The sequence below is a fragment of the Thunnus thynnus genome, chromosome 5, assembly GCF_963924715.1.
Source record: "Thunnus thynnus chromosome 5, fThuThy2.1, whole genome shotgun sequence".
NCBI lineage: Eukaryota > Metazoa > Chordata > Actinopteri > Scombriformes > Scombridae > Thunnus > Thunnus thynnus.
Genome location: NC_089521.1, coordinates 17,839,722 through 17,859,698, shown reverse-complemented (window position 1 = coordinate 17,859,698; position 19,977 = coordinate 17,839,722).

The following is a 19,977-nucleotide window of genomic DNA, read 5'->3' as shown; positions in this document are numbered from 1 at the left end:
CAGTGGGAATTATTCTCTGTTATCTCATTCATCCTTGTAAAGTGGCTCAAAGTTTGATTGCCTCATATTGGACCCGTCTAATCACTGCCACACTGTGTCCCAGAGTGCTCCAGCCTCCTTATCATTCATTAACCTCCAGCTATAATGTTAACCCCAGTCATACAGCATTTCAAGTCATAGATATATTTTGCTGAAGAAACAATGCTTATGTAGGGAGAATATCTTGTGAATTTGCAGCTTCGTTAAAGGTGACTTAGTCTCCACTCTCTCTCCCTCCTTGTCCCTCTCTCAATTTCTCTCCATCTAATCTCCCTCTGTCTATAACAATAAGAATTAATTAGCCTGCTTATTTTTCTCTGGTTGTAGAGAGGCTCCCCATCTGGATGGAAGACAGTCCTCTGTGTGCCTGATTAATGGCGTGGAGAGACAGTTGCCAGTTCTGAAGCCTTGCTGTCTGGCCCAGGTCAAAACTTCCAGAAGGCAACCTAATGTTACTCCAAAAAAAAAAAAAAAACAAACCCTCAGAGATTGTTGTGCTCTCTTTAAAATGATCAGGACGTAATGTACCCAAGTTAGTTTTAGTAAAAAGTAGTAAAAAGTTGCCTATAAAAATAATTAATTGATGAAGGGATGTAAAAGAAAAATTGAAAATTTGTATTTTTTTTTCCTAATGAAGATGTACTAACTAGCTGAATTATCATGTTAGTGAACGTAATTTTAGTGAATCTAATAGAGCTTATAAACAATCTACTCAACTGTCCCGGACATTTACTGCTGTTGTTGAAGATGTTGTTGTCTTATTCACTCTTTGCACTCTTTGTCTTATTTACTCTTTGCATTCATTTTGCAACACTTAATCTTGTCAAAATGTCCTACTATGAATATTCAAATATATTTTACTACATGTCATAAATTTTCATGCATTTCCTCATCCAAATATCTGTCACCATAGTCAGACATTTTCGAATCCTGTAGGACTTAATGCTTTAATCCTTAAATATTTTGTACATAATTGATGCACTGATTGATACATTTAGCATCACCACTCGCAAGAACAAACAACACTAATACATTCTTTTATTAGAGTAGAAAAAAATGAAAACATGTCCACCCTCTTTCAGGCCTCAAATTTCAAGACTGTAGTCCAGAGCTAAGCAATTAGAATGATTATGAGGACTTTGTCTTTACTGGTTTTACTTTTGATTTATACTTTAAACTTTCTTTGAATCTTGGACTACTATCAGTACTCTGTAGAGCACTGCTCGTGATTTTAGCTGAGCCAGTCAAAGGAAGGGCAAAGCATCTCTCTTACCACCGGAGCCTTGACTCATTTGTCACTAATGTGTCAAAGAGAAGATGACATTTACAGCCTGCTGAAGTGACTGCCAGCTAGCCCTTCAGGCACCCCAGAAGTAATAAATGTTTACCTTTAAGAAAGAGGTCTGTGGGTTCAGGTTCTTTCTTTAGATGTGAGAAGGTTCTTTTGTACACTGCGTTCTTATTTTCCACATCTATACACCTTTATTTGAAATGTACAGCGAAGTGAAGAAATTGGTTTCATTTGTATTAGTGCTTTAATACCTATTCACATTAGCTTTTTTTTAGTCGCATAAACTGTATTTAAAATTAGAATGTGTCCTCTTTTTTTGCCATGAAGTATATTACTAAATAAATGTAGTTAAATGGCAGTATTATCTTTGCCTTGATGGAAGTGGAGTCCATTACCGACTTTGTGAAATTGTTATTGAGTTAAAAATTGAGTTACTCAGCAGAAAAGATAAAAATATTAAGTGGATTGAAAGATGGTAGGCATATTTCATACATCAACATCAAAGAGTATCACCCCCCGCCAAAAAAAAAAAGATTGAACTATATATAATATTGCAAACATTACAGCAACATATAGTAGAATCACATACATGAATAATAATAATGGATTTAAATATATAGCCAAAAACATCGTGGTTGAGAAATTCATGATGATAAAAGCCACAGCCATGACCAACATAATTCATAACTCAGTGTCACCCAACCTGTAATTCACACTGTAAAACAACCAGATTTCTATGTAAACCAGTGACCTCTGAAATCTTGTGTAAGAAAAGTGAAATCACACCCCTGGTCTCTTGAAACACTGTTTTAACTGATGATAAGCTGTTTATCTTTATCAAAATGAATGACCTCAAGTTGTATTTCTAGTAGAGCTGACCACAAACCTGTAAGAAGTAACACCTGAGGATATTTAGAATATGTTTTTTTGTAATATTCTCAAAATCTTATCGTGTTTCCTGTGATAATTACTCATAAATGCTCTCAACCGCATAGACATTGTTCAAGAGCTTGAAAACGTATCTTAATGGAATCCTGATAAATCGTGTGAAGGAGATAACAGTGTGTGTCTACATTGACCTACGCTGATAAAATTTGGACTTACGATGAATGTTTATATCCCCAACTGTCTGCATCCAGACAATAGCAACACCAGCTAATACAACCCTTGCTTGAACAACCCATAAATTGAACTAGTACTAAATCAATGGAAAGCTGCAAAAATGTGAGAACGAGATGAAGAGAAAACCAATGTCTGGGCCTTGAGGGAAAAGATGCGCAACATCACACCAGACTCTTATCTCTGGATGCATCTCTCCCCTGAGAGGATTCCACACTCCAGCAAACAGCAGGATTCAAAGGTATATCAGGTGCATGACCTTAGGGTTACTGAAATCCACAACCAAGCAGTATCAGCTGAAAAAGTCCGACACAGAACTAGATATCTTGTGGCCAGTATACAATTATACACACACATGCACACACGCGACTTCTTTCTTTTACTGTACACACTCCCTTGTACAATACTCACACACTCTCACAAACACAAGGTTTTATAGTACTTTATCTGAATAGATAGATACATAGATAGTTTGGATCAAGTCTTCCACATGCTAATAGCATAAATGAGTTAATTTTAAATTGAATTTGGTTTAATACAGATTGACTTTGCATTATGCCAAAACATAATGCATAATGTGCGATTTCTTAATAAAATATATCCATTATCATTCAATTTTCCCCTCATTAACCTTTGGTTCATTGCTTAATGTGTCACAGGTCAAAGGCCATTGTAATCTCTCTCAATGGACACACTGTTCTTGATCAATATGCTTCTTGCTCAGCAACTCACATTGTTTTATTTTCCTGCTTGTGTTCCAGGGTAAGGTGTGAAAGGATCATTCCAAGTCTCAAAGGAGAGGCTTCTTTCAATATCCTCAAAGTAGCGGATCCCACCCACTCAATTGTTCTCTGCATAATCATATAAAAAGATTCAGGAAGAGTTGTTTTTTATTGTTGTTGTGTTTTTCCTCTGTTGAACAATGCCCTTCCGCCACAGGGTCCCATAACAGCCTACCAGTCTGTGCTCAGCGCACCTCCACCCCTCATCCCACCCTCGCTATCTCGTTTTCCTCATCTGGCCCAGGCCCACTTCCACATCTACATCCCATTGTCTGAGTGAAGGCAGCACGCGCAGGGCTGGGGCCAGTCCAAACATACTCATCTCTCTCTCTGGATGGCTGCCAGCATTCTTTGAAAAATGTAAACTTTGTTACTTTCCAAATCAATTTAACAGTTGTCTCTTATAATGGAACAAAGATTACAGTCTGTTTTTTCCCTTTAAAAAATGTATATGTGATTATTTACATAGCTTCTTGTAGGTGTGTATGTGTGTGCATGTTATGTCATGTTGTGTGTTGGGATCCATGCATGCACATGTGTCGGAGAAACCAAATCCCAATCCATCATGCATTCCCCAAGGTGGGCCAGCCAGTGTGTGTGTTTGTCACTGTCCCCTGTCAGGAAAGAGGGTTGGAGCGTGTTCTCCGGACGAACCCTCTTTGGCTGAGGAAGTGCTCCTCTATATTGGCCTCTTTGTGGCTCGCTAATCGAGCTTTCCTGTCAGCAGGCTGCACGGTCCCAGTGCAGGGTGCACTACGTGATACAGACCCACTCCGGTGCTCCAAGGGAAGTTCTGGGATCAGCAGATAACAGCACAGCTCCCTCATCTGACACGCAGAATAGTGCTGCCTCTCTCTGTCTCTCTGTCCTTGCATGAATAAGGAAAACACCGATTTTAACCATCTGAAAAATTCCATTATTTAGACCTAAGTGCCATTCTCCTTTGGAAAACCCCACAATTTCCTCTATAAAGTATAAAATACTGTCCTCTAAAATCAGGATGAATGATATACTCTTTGTCTCATACAACTTCAACATCTTGTGTTACAAAGTTAATACATCTTGTAATTAGAAAATACTATCTGTTAAACATTTTAACATTTTGCATTACACTGTCTGGACTTTGTTGCCAATTTAGTGATTTCAACAGACTATTATCCCTCCCACCTGAGTTTTGTACTCCACAGTGGGCCATCATGCAAACTGTAACACTCTTTTGAAATGTAAGCGGAATCTAGTGCTATCTGAGAAGAGTGGTCACGAAGGACCCATGTTCCCGTATTCAAAACCAATTATAAAATGATAATCTGTAGGTGTCAATTCTATTTAAATTTTCCGGTTATTCAAGCATTTACACTTATGTCAGGGGGATTTTTCAAGGACACTGAAGGATATAGCAGATATCTTACTGGTGACATCACTGAATTTGTGATTTTCTCAGTCTACCTTTCATTTAGATGGTATATTATTGTTCACATTCCCCAAATTAAGTAGGCAAGGACTAATGATGTTACTACTTCAATAATATTATTTTAAGGAGGTCCATGTTATTGTGTTTGTATGCACATAATGAAATATGCAAAGGTGAATGAATCAACACCCCAGTTTCAGAGTAGAGCAATGTCAATGCAACATTATTTGGTTGTTGTTACTCATTTTCAGTTCTTCCAACTAATTTTCTGTGGTGGTGCATTAAAACTGGAAAGATAATTAGGTCTGAAGGTGTTAATTAAAAAAAAATAGTCTTGTTGATACTTCCTTCACTGACCGCCAACAGCCTTTTGGAGTTGTGGTCAGTTTTCTGCTACCTTAGAACATAACCTCTCTGTTGAAGGTGGTACATCCGAAGGAAGCGCAGGGACATGTGACAGAATGGTAATGATATGACTGCCACACAAGTTTAAAATTTTATTTTCAAACTCAAAGCTGCTGCATATTTCAAGTAGACTGGTGGTCTGGTGGTTAATTAGAACTGGCTCTTGACTTCCAGCCCTGTGAGAGAAGTATGTATCCAATGGTCAGACTATAATTTGTAAGAGCTTTTTAAAATCATACATGTTTTCAAAGTGTATTGCATTAAAAAGAAAGTATCATTTTTCTTTGAATTTAGTTTTTATTACCCATATGGCATTTATTCAACCACTTTATCACGTTCAACTTGCCTTTGAACATTTATACCAGACTTTCACCCCATGCAGATGGACACAGTGACATGAACAGCAGATCTGAATGGCTCAGCGCCAGTCAGTTGACCTGGATGTGTTTGAAGTTGAATGTGGGTCAGTTACTGCCTGCCTTTTGTGAAAAGGAGTCTTCATTACAGATGGGAACTTAATTTTAATAATGTTGAGTTTTAACCTCATTTTAAAATACTCAACAAAGCACGAGAGACCAATTTGTGCAAGGTGTGCGTGTGTGTGTGAGCAAAAGAAGCTGCAACAGAAACTTAATATGGTAATTATGCAGTGTAATTCAGTGTAAATTTAATCAAAAGTGTAGCTATGGACCTACTGTACACTCCTGACTGGAGTCTATGCTGATCATGACGACAAATGATTAGCTCCGGGTCTGAAAAATGAGGCCAATGCGGAAGTGACTTAAACATGCATTCTCTCTAATGGACAGCAGGGGGCGACTCCACTGGTTACAAAAAGAAGTCCGATTATATGGGAAAATTATCCCACTTCAAACATACATTATTACCTTAGTAAACACTTTCTTAATGTGTTTCTTGACAATCTCTAGTTTCAAGTCTTCGTCAATACAGCATGATGTTCATTTTGTCGATAATGGTCCCATTTAGAGTAAAATAGACAATAAAGCAGGGTATGCTGTAGGGCGTGGCTACCTTGTGATTGACAATTCGATACCTCGGCGACAACGTTTGTTACGTACGTTACGTAACGTAGGCGTATCTGTCGCCATTTTGGTGTGTTTTCAGTACATGGAAGTTAATTGTGACATCTTGGTTGCCTAAAAAGTCTTGTTCAGTGTTTGGTTTCACTGAAAGACCCTCTAATGAATCGGCTGTTCAGCTTTTCGGGTAAGTACACTTTGTCTTAAGCTTGTTTTTTGCTAGCCATAATTAGCATTAGCATAATGCATAATGTTGACCATAGACTGTAAAGCTCCATGCTGTAAAGGCACTGTGCTAACCAAGCTAGCAGCTAACGCTAGCGTTAGGGTCAGCTCCACCCTCTCGTCCAATTATGGTCACTTCTGGCTCCAAAAAACCAAAATGGCGACAGTCAAAATGCCGAATTCGAGGCTTCAGAACGGGAGACCACAAACCAGTGGGTAAGGTCACGCTGACTACGTGCATTATTTTATTTACAGTCTACGGTGACAGCATTTCATATTAATGGATCCACGTACATTTTGTTGTTCTCATTTCTCCTGAATGAAAAGGGTATATTGTTATTGGTGTAATAATATATCATCGCCGTTCATGCAAGACAAATGTATGCAACTTGATGTGGTTCCGTATGGTTTTAAGAAGACCTTATAATTCCAAGAGCTAAACAGGGTCGGTGCGCTCATTCAACAGAAATGTTTGCTGTAATGTAGCTTATACTTCCTCATTTCATGATTAATGGTCTAGATGATGATGGTAAGATTTTTGTCTTTTTGCAGTCACCTTTCAAAAAGTTGATACAAAAATTTACTTGCAATCATGTTCAACAGCCTTTCTTAAGGCAAATGGCATGAAGAACAGTTACCATAGTTAATTTATACTAACCTGCAGTCACCTTTTTAATACCAAAGCCACACAATGTCAGATCTAAACTCTGGTTAGATAACCCATGTCAATCCAAGTTCAGAGCTACTGAGCAGAACATAATGCCATACTACGAGATTCTGGTCTCAATATTTGAAAAACAGGAATATCAAATGCAAGTCTGAGACCGGTGAATTATTATGACTTTTACTGGTGACATTTTCCACGGGCATATGGCAGCAAGCTCATGGGAGTGTATAGCTTTTTGATGAATACTTTGAGTCAGAGGGACCAAAGGACAGTGCTGGGCATATGTTGCCTTCTGTCTTTGCCTTGTGAAATGATAATGTGGCCTCACTTAAACAAGATTCTGAAGCTACTGAGCTGCCATTTTTAGTAGCAAGAAATATCAGAAGACATACATGGAGGAACCGGCTGACCAACTATGTGTGTTAATGGCGGTGTGTGTTTGAGTGTTCATATGTGTTTGATGTCTGCTATTGTGAGTCTGTTCTTTCACCGTCACCTTTCTTAACTGTTGAACACCGTGACAGTTGAGTGAAACATGGATTTGTTTATATACACTATATGAGTATATATATATTAAAGTCAAAACATTTATTTTCAACATGGTCCCAAGATATTAATAGACAAAGAAAAACAAGACATTCAACATAAAACTAACAATAAAATCCTGAAATCCAAAAACACATCACTGGAATTTAAATAAAAAAATAATAAAGGCCACATCAAATTGCCTAAGTACAACAAGGACAATATGATAACTAAAAGCATCATTGAAGATTTCATTATAAATCTGTGACCCTGTTTCATAAATAAGTCCTGACCTGACCTCTATAAGCCCCTCTAATTTTTAACAACTGGATGTGAAGTGGAAGACTGTTCCACAACATAGCAGCACTGTGAAAAATGAACTTCTGGTTACATTTATGGTCATTATTTCACTTTTGTAGATGTAACTGAAGATGTTGACCAATATTTTAGGAAATGGTGTTTTTTATGTATTTTGAATGCTCCAATTTTTACTAGACTTCAGTGTTTATATCCAGATTTTGGCACGGCAGCATGAGCAACAATAACCACTTCATTATTTAAGATGGTCTAAGTTGTAAGTGTTTCGGGTAACACTACGAGCTGCAGCAACTGTTGACACTTCATTTAACTTAAAACTAACACTTCAAGTAGTACTGTAGTAAAATATATTTTGCTGCTTATATTTCCAGTCCATGTAACAACATTGACCATAGAAATTAAGGAATATTGACTAACAAAATATCATTCATAGTGAGCGTAACAAGCTGTAAACACATCATTGACATATTATCATCTTATAAAGTGGTTATAGTGAATGTGTTGTACACAGTATATATAGCCTATGTCCAGAAGACATTGAGCAACATTAGCATTAATCTGGAGTCATGTTTCTGGCTACCTGATGAATTTAAGTCCAATATTCACTCTTTTTTTCATCATTGTTTAGGACTCCACAAACTCCTAAGGGAAATATTTTGCTCTTACAAACACTAAAGTTGCGGTCTATAAAACCAAAACTGTGAGCAGAAAGACACTAAAACTGTGCTGACTGAGTGATGATTCTCTGTGAGTTTGTCACTACGAGTGACACTGTTCACATTACACATAGTAATTTTTAAACTCACCGGTATTGAATTATCGATGAGTGCAGCTCTCTCCAACTTTCAGAAGCTTCTCTGCTTTCCCGACTCTTCTGAAATTAGTTGTATCATCACTTTTTTGTTGTTGCTTTCTGCCAGCATAACAAACTCTGGTTCATTTTTGCCTGTTCAGTACGTATGGTTTTATTGGGCTGGTGTGACAGCTGTCAGTCAAACTCTGGTGTGGACTAAACAACTACACAGAGTCTGATGTGGTTTGTTTGTAGTAAACGGACCATGTGATAGTAGATATGTGGTTTTATCATGATTTCAAAAGCTAAACTACTATTAAATCCATCTGCTGATTGTGATCTGTTCTGAAATCAATCTAATAATAAGCAATCTGTCAACAATCTATATATTTATACATATTATTTGGTTACCACGGTGTATGCAGATCAGAGTACAGGGAGTGAGTACAGGGATTTTCCCTGAACAATCACACAGTCAAATGCTGTTAAACTGTTGTGCTTGTATCCAACTCTGTCTACTTTGGCAGTAAGTCAATTAAGTCAATTAAAATGCTTGACAAAGCAGCAATATTTCCCTGTAATATTGCTCTAGAATACGCCTCTTTTTTTGTCATGTCTCTAGCTTTTTGTCATTGTTCATAACAACGGTCCATTTGCAGTTTAATAATACTAATAATGCTCATAATCGATTATTTCTTCATGAGCTCTTTGTGACACCAGATAACATTATTATGCACATAAGAAGCATTAAAATGCTGTATGAGCTGTTGTCATGCAGCTCTCAGCTCTTCTTCATTATGATAAAATCCTGCAATATGCATCTGTTTGGCCATGACCCTCTTGATTCTTTGAACTTTAGTGTGAAATTGTCATATACACAGTTGAGCAAATAACTATCATGTTTTGGCATGCCTCTGTTAAATCTGTATGTGAAACCACCACCAACACACACACAAACACACACACACACACACAAACATTTGCATTCTGCAGTTTCCATAAACAAAATCAAATTGAAAAGGGTAAAGCCAGAAATTAATTATCCATCTAAAGCAAATGTACTGGAAAATATAATTTATGGAACAATTATGAAAATGGTGCGCTTAAGTGAAAACCCCACAATAATTTAATTAATATTTCATTGGATTACTCTTTTAATTCTAAGCAATGGTGAGTGTGATGGAATGTACAAGGCTGTTGAGTGGAGTGGTATTTGAGATTTTAGGTAGAACAAAAAAAAAAAAAAAGGCTTGCACTGCTTTCAATGAGATTGGAGTTTTAAAAGCTTGCTGTTATGATAGTAGATCTGAACCAAAGGGTAAATGTTCTGCAGGTGATTAAAACATTTACAAGATGAGACCTTGACTCTTGGCACTGAGATATGTTATATGATAAAGCATATTATCATGTACTGGACATTTTGCAGGAGAAAGAACACATGTAGCTTTCAGCGAATGTTTGTATTTAGAGTTTCAATATCTGTGTATTAGCATAGTGTGTGGGTAATTGTGTGCGTGTGTGTGTCACCTCTGAGCTCAAATGGTTCCTTTACTCAATGTCTTTCTTCTACACAGTGCCTCTTTATGCCAAGGAAGGACTTGTCCTTCTTCCTGTCACCCGTCCACTGGGAACACTGCTCTCTGTGCAGTCTCATTGGCATGCTAAAGAGCCCTGATAGTTTTGTCTTACATTTAAAGAGGGAATTACGCTGAGCTATTGAGGGCTTACGTCCAAGGCATTTTAACTTTTTTTCATGGTTCTTGGAAGTCGTCCAAGTAGATTGAAAAGATGGGAAGGTTAGAGAATGGATAGAGAGGTTATTGACAGCGCTGAGGTTGTACTTTGAGGGACAAGCGGAAACAATGTGCTGACTGTTAGCCAAGGACCAGCTCTGCTGTATTGCATGGGGACATAAGTGTCCTGAGTGGGCTTTTTTCAAATGTTTCTTCCCTTTTCCCTAGAAAGCCGTTAGAATGAAACCAAGTCTAAAGCAGCAATTTGTAAGTCAAGAGCCTGGCAAAATGGGTAGTGTGGGGAGAAAAGGGAGTTGAAAGTGCACAGTGTGTAAAGTGAGAGCCGAGGGTCTGTTTGGGGCAAGTGGAGCTCTGGTCAGCTTTGCATGCCACTTAAGTGGTTTCCTGCAGCTTGCTTGTATAGACACCACCAACACTGTAAAAGCCCTTTTTATCCATAGATATATCAGTCACTGTTATATGCTGTTGTTCGATACCATAAATTATGTCAGAAGAAAAGTCAATAAATGGCATTTGAGAAGTAACTACTGTAGTGCAGGGCTTATAGTTCCCAGGCACCATGCCCAATTTCAGGCATAGAGCAGTTTTAAGTACTTATTTCAATACATTGTACACATTTCCTCCTGGACAACTTTTCAGGCTCACAAATCTTTTCCTTGCTTTAATCCCTGGTAGTGTTTTCACATGCAAACTGATGATCAGTGATTTTAGCTTGGCTCAGTTAGCCATGTATTCATCTGGAAAGATAATCATCATTAAAGAAAATCCCATATATGAAAAAGTTAAAATATCAAAGATACAAGACGACCATATTAGACTGTTTGTTTATTTTTTCAATAGTTTCACACACTTTGAAACATGGGCATCAGTGTGCAAATGAAGAACATTAGGACTTGGCATACATATTAAAGATTTGTTTAGATTTGGGTAATGTGATTTCTAAAGTCAGGAAAAAATCAACTTGTAATAGCACTGCTTGCACTAGTCTCTTGGTACATAACAGTTTTAACAGGTGAAGATTTTTTTGAGAGTTTGTGTTTGAATCACTGAACTTTCTCAAAAAGTGAGCAAGTAATGCTTGAATTTCTCCTAGACACTTAGCAGACTTTTGAAATGCAGTCAAATGCACCATGTGCATAGGACATGGCGACGTACTTAATAAATCATATACAGTATGTCATGAATCACTCATCAGTCTAGATCCTGCCTCACTGACATTATAGCAGTCTGAATAAAACTGTATTTTCTGATGAAAATGCGATGTTGTTGAGCTTGTCTAATTGGTAGATGGGCGAACAGTGCTAAGCATTGTCATCCTTGACACCAAAAGTGCAGTGCTGGCTTGCCAATGGCACATCCCTACTGCGGCTCTCCTCCAACTTCAGCACAGGGCGAGTCACCAAAATGCCAAATGGGTGCAGGTGATGAGTACCTCTCTCTGCACCTCTAGAAAATGTCATTTCAACAGCATGAAGCTCCCACATTACACCCATATGAAATTTTGACACATTAAAAGATTTGGTAGACATGAGAGATTGCTCTAAAATATTGTAGCTTTCTCCATTGTGAGGGAAAGCAGATGGATGTAGTTAGTGGTATTCACAACATATACAATGATTTCAGTGGCAAAACTAATCAACAAACAAACCAGAAAACATCAAAATGTCCGTATGAACTCCTGAACCACTCCTGCAGCATAATTAACTTCTCTGTTATTGATAAATTGATATATACACTATTTGCAGAGTGTCTCCACTACATAGCGCTACATAGTGAATTGCCATGTTTTGCTCTGATTTGTGAAAAACACTGAAACAGAGTTGTGAAGTGTGAGGAGGAGCCGTTGGTTCTGGATGTGTTTTTCCCCATTCAGTATTCTCATTTCAGTTTCTTCTGTTGAAGATAAGATAAGTATAGACACCAGTTTTAATGATTTCAGGTTTGTTTCTGAGAAATCATGTTTTGTCCCTCATTTTGGTGTAGCAGGCGGCTCAAAATACTGCAGTATGCATGAACCTCGGCCATCGCTGCTATAGAGAAGCCAGTCCTGAGTTGTAAATCAAAGCAGTTGCAGTTGAGAACAAAACACAACAATGTTGCTGAATTCACCCACAACTGTCCCAAAATTTAAAAGTGAATTGATTTTATTTTGTGTGTTTTCAGTTTTTTCAATATAGTAATCTTTAGCTTCTGCCTGCTGTTAACCATGCACATAACAGATTTTTAAGCTTTGTGATTGGATGTTCCTCGCCAAAATGCAACTTGCGATTTGTAATTCGTTTCTTTTATGTACACACGCTTGTTGTATATTTGACATTTTATCAAAGAATCCAAAACCATATTTATGAACTGAAAGATGCTGAAATGCTCCATAGAGCTGAGGGGAATTGCAGAGTTGGTAATAATTATCTGTGGATTTGTTATGCAACACCTTTCACATAACACATAGTCATTTGATTGATTAATTGTGAATATAAAAATATGTATTAGATTAGCTTTAACATAATTACATTTAAATGTACTTTTTTTTGTTTCAGCAACCCACTTCATGAGTGCAAATGATATTCTAAACCAAACAAATTAATAGTTTGACAGTTTGTACAAATTACTACTGAACACATTTAACACGTTCTTTGTAATTGATATGTGCTGTAATAATGTTGTTTCAGATTTATTTGAAAAACAGTAGATGTGTCAAATTCATGTCATAACTCATTATTTCCTGGGCAAATGTAGAGTAAAAAATCTACCACAAGATCTACTCAGCTTTCAGAGTGACATGTTAACTGTAGCCTCTTAGGCAAGCATTCTTGATAGAGTCCCTGAAGTATCAAAACGATTATGAGAGCCATGGGCTGCCACTGGAAACAAACTCACTGACACGCTGATAAAATCCCTGCCCCGTGTTTATATGCCATTTTGCAAAGAAATCAGAGAAGGTAATCATGTATGGAAGCCGAGGTTAAGAAGCAATGTAACAGTCTATTAAGTTTAATATAGATATGTAGAATAAGCATATGCAGGGAGACATTAGCATAAATCTTGGTTACACACGAATGGTGCGGTGCGCTCTATTCTCTCACTCCAGTCGGGTCTAATGACAAATATTGTGAATGAGCCATGCCAGCCTGCCGACTGCTCACTCGAGCTCTCAATTAGCCCCCTTACCAGTAAGTTTCCCCTACCAGTCTGTTCAAAGCTCTAGTAGTATTCAGACTACAGTGACAAAAAGATTTAGACAGCACTGGTTAATAAGTAAAAACTGTCCACAGCAGCGATCATTTTAAAACTGTAAAGAGTTTTTCTGAGCTACCCAAAGAGCAATTCTAAACTTCAGGGGTGATTTCAATCCAACCCAAAGCTGTTGGCAGATTCTGTTATACAGACTGATCAGTAATGACTCAAGTTCAGTGTCTTGCTCAAGGATACTTCAGTAGCACATGCAACCGCTCTCTCACTTCCACAAGAATGATATTTAAAGTTATAATCGTTACAATTTTGATACTTTTTGATACTCTTTATGGTCATCTTTTTTTCATTAAATATTTTTTTTATATTTTAAAAAAAATGTAAAAATATGAAACACAGTGTGTTTGTCACAATTAGCACTAACCGTGATTTATCAAAAATATTCCTATAAAACAAGACAAAAGTCATTTTCAGGAGTGTTTGACAGTGGACAAGTGATAAATACTGAAGGGAGTAATGAAACAAGAAAGAGCAGCCAACGGGAGTGTTTCCAGTAGTATTAAACTACACTTGCTGTTATGACGGTCACCAGATCAACCATGACTGAAATCTTTCAAGCAAAAACAATAAATCCCAAAAGTTTTGCTGTTTTAACCCAAAGAAACCATTAATGTTTCTCATCTGGGATGCAGCTTATCTGATTGGGCAATGTAGAGTTTTTTTTAATTTAAGATTTTAAAATCATAGTGCATCAAAAAATCCTAATGAATTATTTTTTAGATACAAATACTGTCTTGTGTCTCTTGGTTGAAATCAACATGGATGCAAGGTATCCAGATTTCAAAATACTATTAGATATACATATTTTAAAAATGTTTTTTAAATGTTTTATGTGGAAGGAAACATTTGTTTGGCCTCAAGGATACACACAATGTGTTGTGGTTAGAGCACAGAATGTTAACATAAATGTTTGTTTACAAGAAATCTGCGCAGGGTACCTTTAATATTTGTTATCCTACAATACTCTGCCTTAAACATGGCTGTGTCCTTGTAGGAGAGCAGGAACTCAATAGCAAACTGCTATAAAGATTATTATAAAAGTGATATATCACAAGATAGGAAACACATACTCAATTGAGTTGGTGCTCTCTGTAGCGCCTGCAGGGGCTAATTGGATTGGTGTTTAGCAAGACCTGCAGGTGAGGCAAAGATTCATGCATAAAATTGTCTTTGTTTTTCTCTGTTGTCTTGTCTCTCCCTTTTCTTCCTTGGTTGCTTTTCCCACTGCCTCCCCCATCTGCACAGGCCATCGAAGGAGTCATGTAAGCATACCTTTGTCCCTGCATGGGAGGAAGAAGAAATGATCTGGTATTAAATTTCAATAACACGTTTTCCCAGGTCCTCCAGAGTACAAGCAATCAAGGGTTAAATTGGATCTGTAACGTATGCTCGGTGACCCACAAATCGCTTACCCATCAAACAGACTCATTACGAGCCGGCAAGCAGATGAGTGTTTGTGAGCCTTGCCTCTGAGCGGTGGGGATTGTGTGTATTACCGCTAACACGGCTGAGGTATTTAAATTTTGATTTTTTCGTAATGGGTTTTGACATGTTTCATTTCCTCTGGGGGAAGCGCTCGAGACCTCCGAAAGTAAATGTTGCTAAAAAGTCATCAAGGCAGAATATTAAAATGCCATCAAATAAGAATTTCACTAATGCGATGGGGCTTGGGCTTCAGGTACGAAGGGCTGGGGTCAGAGGGGCTTAGTTCTGGGAGAAACACTATTTGTTCCCCTTGGCTGCCTTCTTTCCCTCTTAAATAAATTATTAAACTACTTCACCCCCTCCTCCTCCTCCTTCTCTGCCCGTCCACCTCTTGTGCCTCTCATAGCTTAGCCCTTGCTTTTGAAATAAAAGGCCAACAAGAGGAGGAACTGGTAGAGCACTAAAATAGCACCTTTGGTTGAAATGAGATTAGCCGAATAGCTCTACATTTTCACGAGGTTCAAAAGCAGTCGTCCTATGTTTTTTTTACTTGTTATAATGCCATGCATTTAAAAACAGCAATTATTCAGATTGATAGTATTGACTAACATGTTATTTTACGTTTTTACATCTAGAAATGGAGATCAATGGACATGAGTTCTCCATACCACAAGCTCTCTGCTTTGACTTTTATCGGCAAGGTTTAAATCGTTGCGTCGCTGGTAGTTTTTGTATTCCATGGGTACTCCTTTTGAGGCCATTACCAAGCTGACAACCCACCAGCTGTCACTAATTGCCCACTAATGGGGTTTGGTGGTCTGATGGTTTATCTGTGAGGGGCGTTCCAATTCTACACTGGGGGTCCTTCTGGCTTGCCAAATCAAAGGGGACACATTTAAAAAAGCATGTCATGTTATTCTGTTATATTACCTCTAACTGCACCTCTAGAATAACGACTAATTTACAGGGCAATGTATTTGGAGGCAAAGATTTCTTGCGTTTGTAATTAATCACAGATTATTTAATATTCACCTGACATTACCTTGCATTGTTTAAAAAAATGCCAAAGATTGCTTTGTTGGTGGCAACAGCCATTATCATGCATGATATTTTCTGCTCCTTGTCATTGAAATCTTTGCAGGAGACAAGAGGGGCTCGTGTCTGCCCTCTGCGTCAGCCAGCCCGCTAATAGATGTGAGAAGGTCATCTGGCATTAGTGGCAGAAGTACGTTAGCATTTGTGCTGAGCGTCTCTTGCCAGACTGTGTGCATGTTTGAAGGCGCTTGGACAAGCAGGCCCTTTCATGGTGATGAATGGCTTTTTTCAAGCGTTCTGCTCCCTAGTTATGAGAAGGGTGACCTGGTCATTGGACGACTTTATGAAGCTATAAAAAATGTATGTCAGTCTGCAGTCTCTAATGCCATCCCTAAACGGGGGAAGGGTGGCAGGGGTAGTAGGAATGGTAAAAAGGCCATTTACCGTCACTCTAAATAGCTCTCTGACTGCCCTTCTCCACTTATCTGACAATGTCCTTGTCGTCAAGACAATTTTTTATTCTCTTTTTTTATTTTTCCCATTTTTATAGGTTACATTTGAATCAAGGGTAGACAAGCTAGTATTTCTGCCTAGTATTTTACAGTTCAATACAGTCACTAACTTGTAATTAGTGTTTATTCACACCTCTCTGGTAATGTAGTGTCATGAAGTGTGCTGCTCAGATTACAAGATATGTGCTTGATTAAACTGCTATATTTATACATAAAATGATATTCCATAACAGTATGGTGTAATGCTGTTGAACTGCATAATTGTTCCAAAATGTGCATAATACTGTATAACCAGTAATTCACAGTTCTTGGTAGGGAACAATGTTAGAAGACTATTGTACTGAACAGGGCTTTGCATCAAAGATCCATGACTTTTCTCCTCATCCACATGTGACATGGTCGGATGCCATTAATCACAAATGTCTCCTTTTTAATAAATATGCAAATTTATATTAGCCAAATGGTGTTACAGCTTTTGTGTCATTAATAAATTATGAGCTTCTTTGTTGGATATCTAAGGTATTTAGATACAAAGTCTTCACACTAGTAAACAGTGATGTGCAGCAAGCGAGTGTGAGTCAGATTTACTGTGTAATTTTACATTTAAGGGCTATGCTGTATAGATGCTAGGGAATCTGAAGTTATATGAAAGCCTGCACTGAGCTTGTCATTGTTCAGGCACATTATAACTGAAGACATGATGTATTGTTGACTATGCAGTTAGTTTTGATGAAGCATTTGGTTTAACAGTTATCAGTAACATGTAAGAGGTAACTTCAGTAATGGTGTGAAGTGTTACTAATTGTGACCAAGAAATACTCTTTGGTGCATCACATATTTTAAGATACATTCCATAAAACATAAAAAGTATCGATTGATCAATTTTAGTATGTAAATTCTCGTAAGCACTGGTACTGCAAGTTTTTGTAAAATATTTATTGGCTACACTGTGTCTGCAAATACAGGAAAAAAGAATCTGTCCCTAGAAATTGGAAGTAAATTGACAATCTTTCAGGTTTACTTTATAGCGAAGTTTTTCCGATTAGAGCATGATTTGTATCATACATAGTTTACTGTCAGATTGGACATGTGGCTTGGCCTCTTGTAGGTCTCAGACTCAGCTTGCACCCTTTCCAAAATAGTTAAATTTGGCAATATATAAACTGTGGTCCCTTATTTGTTGCTAAATTTGCCTAACAGTTACTAAAAAATACTTTTTCCCTATAAATTTTGGATTATGTGCTTATAAACAAAAACAGTGTTTTCACAGAAGTGCACCTGTTGGAGATTGTTAAGTACTTAAATGGACCCTCCGGTGTCTGAAATATATAGAATTCCCAGGAAGATTAGAAATAAAGAAATGTTTCCATTATCAGAGCATGGAGGCAAAAGTGAGATGTGGGGGGCTGAACTGCCTGACTCTGTCTCCTGGTGAACAATCAATCATGGGCCTCTCTGCAGTCTCTTTGATCTGAAAACAGCTGTAATCTGTGGTCATTGTTGCTAGAGTAGATTGTTTGCCAAACTATTACCATAACTGTCAGCCCAAATCAGAGAAATAATCTCATGGCTCTGGACAGATGCGGTTCCTCTGCATTATTGATATGGTCATCTGAGAGAGAGGGGGGAATTATAAAACATAGTTCTATTTACAAAGGGAGATTGGCTTGGTCCTTGAGAGTGAGTGAGTGGGACAGGCACCTCTAGAAAGTGAGATATAGCCAAGTTCAGGAGGAAAAAAACAAATTTCCTGGCTCTTTTAGGGTCAACTCACCCCATCGGTCTACTTCCTCCCTGAAAATGAGTCACCAGAATACACAATGGACTGATTTCTTGAGAAGGGCCTCCACATTCACCTGTATCAAGACATTAAAATATGTATATATATTTTTACTCTTCTTTTTACAGGGTTGCATGACCCTTGTGTCAAGGCAAGGCATGTATTTACTCAAGTATTCATAGTTTAGCATAAATGTTTACCTACATTTGCTTTCTAGTGTATCCAGTCATCTTTGTCTACCTAAATGAAATTCAGGAGTGTGACAGAGAGAGAGGGTGAGTGAAAAAAACAACAGCCTTTAGCGCAACATTGAATGTTTCCATTAGAACAAATGGTTGTGCCTTGTGGAAAGGTTGTGAACCACAGCAACCAATGCATGTTTATTTAGCAGCCCTGCCAACTATGTGAGACTGACTAAGTCAGTTAGTGTAGCCAATGAAAAAATTCCATATTTTAAAATTACAATGCCTTAACAGTAATAGTAGAAGGAAGTGTGAGGTTATCGGGGTGTCAGCATTCAGACACAAAGTGCCTGAAGGTGGGCGGGTCTTTACTACAGCCAGACAAAGACAAAGAAAGAAAGTAAAAGAAATATTTTACTTTCTTTTTTACTACATATATCTTTGATTTTGTGAACATTGTTGTACATTTTTTAGATAAATACCATGAATAGTAATCTCTAATTTGTGAAAGAATGAAAGAAATAACTCTAAGAAAGTAAGGTGAAACAATAATATGCTTGTACAAATTTATGTGGTATCAAACTACAAAATCATCAGCGCACCGTTTGCCAGATTTTCCTTTGTGGAAACATGTGGCCCTTGTTGGCAAAGGACAAAATTTGGCAGGATCCTGAGAAAGCGATTACAAGTACCGGCATATGGAACAACAAATAGTTCCTCATTCAGTGCATCAGGTCTGTGCCATCTTCATGGACTAAAAAAGAGACATGATGGATGTGTGGAAGTGCTCACTGGGCTGGGGCCAGGTTCTGCTGATGTGAGGTGAAAGAGTGCTGCATGACCCTTCTGTGGACAGTAAATGTCCTTTCAACTAAATGTTTACATGTTTTTGTACAATCAGGATTGAGACGGTCTGTTTTAATGATTTGGAAACAGGGTGGTCTTTGCCTGGTATTCTTACAGTAATATGTCATTACTGTGTTTAAACCTTTTCCATGGTGCTGCCTTCAGTCTAACCCCTCATTGCAATGCCATTTCAAATGAAATTACATTGATAATACTAAAATAATACAATCTGGTCATGGGTAATCATTAGGACTGCGACTAACAATCATTTTCAGGATAATTTTCTTGATTAATCAATTCATATTTTGTTCTATATCTAAATGTCAGAAAAGAGTGAAGAATGTATATCAGGATTTCCCAGAGCTCAAGATGATGTTTTAAAATGTTGTGTTAACATTTGGCTTTTTTTGCTTGAAAAATGACTTGACGGCAAACTTAACAAAAATATTTATGATTTATCTGTGCATGACATCTACATTATGATTAAAATGTGGTTAAAATTGGGCAACTAAAACCATTCAAGTTGGGGGGAAAAAATCCAGACTGTCAGAAAAAATTGTTTAGGTGTGGTTTACATTA